We start from the raw sequence: 4,369 nt of genomic DNA, 5'->3' as shown, positions 1-4,369 counted from the left end.
TTGTTTTTCTCAAATTACTAAAATTTTAAGTAATTTTAAGTTTTTAGATCCAATGAGAGATCTATATTCAAGGCTAAAATCAATCTTGTGTTTGTTAAAACACTCTTATAGTTGAGTGGATCCACTAGTACAATACAAAACAAAGTTATCCGACCTATTATCGGTGTGTGTTCACATTGTTCTCAAATAACTTAAAACAAACTTTAGTGGAAACGAAGAGCACAACTTATTGTACAATCTAAAACTTATTGTACAATCTAAATATTGAACAGAACATGACTTCTGTTTGTTTGGTTCGTTCATTCTGTCCAATCGTGGACGAACCATCGAATAAGCCCTGATGAAACCCGATTAATCAAAGTTATGGAGTGTTGGCTAATATTTTATGCTCAATCTGTTAGTCATAATTTTGGCAGATAACAAGGTTGGCAGCATGTCCGTATTGACACGATTGGACATGCACCGACTTTGACACTGACATGTGTGGTTATTATGTTAATATTAATTTAATGCTTTTAATATTAAGTCAATAAAAATACATTTTTACATTTAAATGTTAAAACTAAACTTTATTGATTAAAACGAAAAAAAAAAATCATGCCCTCGCTTCCTATTATAAAAAAAAAAATTATCTTGGTGTCAACGGGTCGGGTTTGGTTTGGATTCAGGTTATAAAAAAAAAAACACAGGTGTCGGAATAATTTCAAATTAATCATCCAACCAGGATTTGATCTTTTTTGAGCGACGGGCCGAGAAACCATCAGCAAAATGGTACATGAACACGACCTTATACGTGGCGGCACGTCATTTATTGTGCTTCATCTGAACGTCTCATCGTCGTAGACCACTAAAAAGTTCGTCAACCGTTCAATACAAGCGATTTGAAAGAACACGATAAAAAAGTATACTATGTAGCGCCGTTGCCGGGGATCGAACCCGGGTCACCCGCGTGACAGGCGGGAATACTCACCACTATACTACAACGACCGTTAATGACGGTGTTGGTGCTCACATATAATTTGTGGTATCCGACTTTTAGGATCACAAAGTACATTAGAGAGTCGGATCCGGAACTGCCAAAATTTGCAAAATCTCCATACTGAATTCGACCCGTTTGCAACCCTATTTGGATTAAACCTATAACGCACCAAGAAACTTGGTTAAGTTGCCTATGTCCATCTGGTACTAAATTTTGGTTCATAATATGCTTCTCCAAACCCTACCAATCCGATAACGTGTGCATTCCACATTGGATCCGGTTTTGCATAAATGGATCTGAATCAAGCAAGATGGGCATTGCCCCATTGCTCAACTGCAATCTTATTTGGTCCCTTATTTAGAGCAAGTAGCATGAGATAAAAGCAATGTCGCAGTGACACGTCATTTAGAAGGCATGTCATGGATGACACGCATTGGACATGCTATGATATGTTGACACAATGACACGTACAAACATTTAATTTGATATTATTAGTAATATTTAATAAAAATATTTTTTATACATTCAAATTTCAGCAGCAGTCTTTATTGAATAAAAATAAAATAAAATAAAATACGTGTCACCTAATTCGCGTGCCCGGCCGTACCCTATCTTTTTGACGTAGGATAAAAGCGATGCTCTTGCAGTGGCAACCGTTTTAATTTCTATTAGCATTTATTCCAAGTTTTATATGAGGGTTAAGCTGCCTATTAGCATTGGCCGTTGACTCGTTGTAGTATAATGGTTAGTATTCCCGTCTGTCACGCTGGTGATGCGTGTTCGATCCCCGGCAACGGTGTTTCCTTCTCTCTTTTGCCAATCGAGCGAAGTTTTTATGATGGTGATAGTCAGCCGTGAAGCCAAGAATATTTCGCTGCCACGTAGACGGTTGTACCCCTGGCTTTCCCCAACGTGTCCTTTATCATTTCTTTTGCTTATTGTTCCTCAACTTCTCGCTCAGAACGTGTGGAAGAAGTTTTTATGAGGGTGTACTCAGACGTGAAGCCAAGAATATTGCGCTGCCACGTAAACGGTTGTACCCCTGGCTTTCCCAACGTGTCCTTTACCATTTATTTTCCTTATTGTTCCTCAAACTCCTCGCTCAGAACATGTGGCTTAATTACACTAGCCGATTGATTTAAAGATGATCACCGGGTTATTATATTAATAAAAATAGAAAGTTTAGCGAACGAAATTTCTGCTTAGCATAGTGACAAATATCGCGAGATTTATGAAAATCTCGCGATAATATTGCTAGAAATTGCCTGAAAGTTTAAGACGGTAATTTCTTGCCAGATTTTTAAAATATCGTGAGATTTGTAAAAAAACATAAATACTGTGATTTAAATGTGAGATTTGTGAAAAAAATTCAAATTCTTGCATGTTTTTTTAAAAACGATACTCTGCCGTTTTTAACTTTTATCAATGTGCTTGGTAGCGTATGAGTTGGCTATTGGACCCAACTTGGAAGCATTTGGAGTGGGTCAATGGATACACCTAGACCAAGTCTCGGCTCTTCACCGCTAAATTTAGCTAATTTGACCATATATGATTCATTCAGGTGCAGTTTATGGTTGAACCGTGCTTAGCCTTTTTTATGATGGATCTTTAAGCTTTAATCATGGCAGGTGACACAAGTTTAAACTTCACTTTTGAAATTTGCCTTGCACCGGCACGAGAGTCACCACGACCTCGTTCAGCCTCGCAACAACGGAAGTTTTTATTTGACACAAGCAAAATGCAAAGAACCCACCACTTGTATTATTCACACCTATAATACAACTTTCTCAAGTCTGGCTTGGATGCCTTGCAACGCCCAGGCGTTACATCTTTGTAGTATACAAAAGACATGCCTTCAAGCATCCTGTCATTTGGGTCGCACCCCTTGGCGAACGCAGGCGCCTCCTCGCCAATTGTCATCAACCGTCACTTGGGTCGCACCCCTTGGCGAACGCAGGCTCCTCCTCGCCAAATGCCATCAACTGTCACTTGGGTCACACCCCTTGGCGAATGCGGGCGCCTCCAAGCCACACGTCGTCAACCGTCTGAATGCCATGCCTCATTCCGTGCATGACGCGCATGCCTCCGCACTTGCTGCCGTGCACGCTCTTGTGCATGTTTTCGCTCATGCCAAGCGTTGCGCATGTCGCGCATGCCATGCACGCCGCGTGCGCTGCACACCGTGCGTGCCACGTACAGTTTATTACGGGTCTAACAAGCCTTCCCCACAAGATGAATCTAACATCCTCGTCGGGTTGATCTTCTTTAAGTAGGCTTGGATCAAATCCTCAAACTGTCATAAAGTAGTGTCATTCTCCTACATTGCTTCCTCTATCGACAGTCCTTTACATTTGACTAGGAAGTAGGTCCTTCGGTTCTTTTTGCTTTGGCACTCCACCATTGGGTCCATGATGAACTCAGCTTGCTTCTGAAACTATGCTCGTATATTTGGTGGAGCACGTCGTAGCACTATCCGCGAGGGTTCCTCCGAGTCTTCATGGTACTTCTTGAGAAAACTAACATTGAACACTAGATGTACCTTAATCTTTTCTGGAAGTTCTAGGCTGTAAGTCGAGCGGCCAATTCGCTTGGTTACCTTGAAAGGCCCATCATACCGAGGAATGAGTCTTTTGTGCGCCGTCTTCCTTAGGATCATTTTCCAAATCTGAGGAGTGAGTTTCAACCATACTCTTTTCCCAACTTCAAACTCAAGTGGTCGACGCCTCTCGTCTGCCCACTTTTTCATCTGCCTCTTGGCTCTTTTCGAGCAATCATGCGCCTCTTCTATCCTCTCATGTTGCGTTCTTGCGAACCGGTATGTCGCAAGACAACGACCTTGGTCCTTCTGCTTCACTACCGCATGAGGAGTGAAGGGTTGTTGCCCCGTTGCCAACTCAAAGGGACTCTGACCCGTCGTCAAGGTCTGTTGCAGATTGTAGCAGAATTGAGCAATGTCCAGCAAATCCACACAATTTTGTTGGTTGGCCAACACATAATGCCTGAGATATTTCTCCAATAGAGCATTAACACATTTCGTCCGACCATCTGTTTGTGGATGATTACTTGTCGAGAAGCTGAGCGTAGAGCCTATCATATCAAACAAGGTAATCCAAAATTTTCTTGTGAATCGCACATCACGATCACTCACAATGTTCATCGGCAATCCCCATACTTCACAATATTTTTCAGAAACAGTTGTGCAATAATCTCTGTTGTACATTCCATTGGAGTAGGAATAAACGTTGCATACTTTGAAAACCTTACCACCACCATCATAATCGATGTAAACTCTTCCACCTTGGGCAATCTAAAGATGAAATCCATTGATATGCTCTCTCATGGTCTGATCGGCGTTGGTAGGGGCTTCAACAACCCAATAACATTTTTCCT

The 4,369-nt window shown here is 41.4% G+C and overlaps 1 non-coding gene across 1 annotated transcript; it reads right to left on the bottom strand.

Annotated features, from left to right (window-relative positions):
* Positions 1-915: 915 nt before the first annotated feature.
* Positions 916-987, bottom strand: TRNAD-GUC (transfer RNA aspartic acid (anticodon GUC)). Its single transcript has one exon. It is a non-coding gene; the product is annotated as a tRNA-Asp (tRNA).
* Positions 988-4,369: the final 3,382 nt, after the last annotated feature.

Source organism: Nuphar pumila, chromosome 5 (assembly GCF_984573655.1).
Source record: "Nuphar pumila chromosome 5, dmNupPumi1.hap1.1, whole genome shotgun sequence".
Classification (NCBI taxonomy): Eukaryota; Viridiplantae; Streptophyta; class Magnoliopsida; order Nymphaeales; family Nymphaeaceae; genus Nuphar; species Nuphar pumila.
Note: the sequence above shows the minus strand (reverse complement) of the source record. Positions and strands in the feature narration are given on the sequence as shown.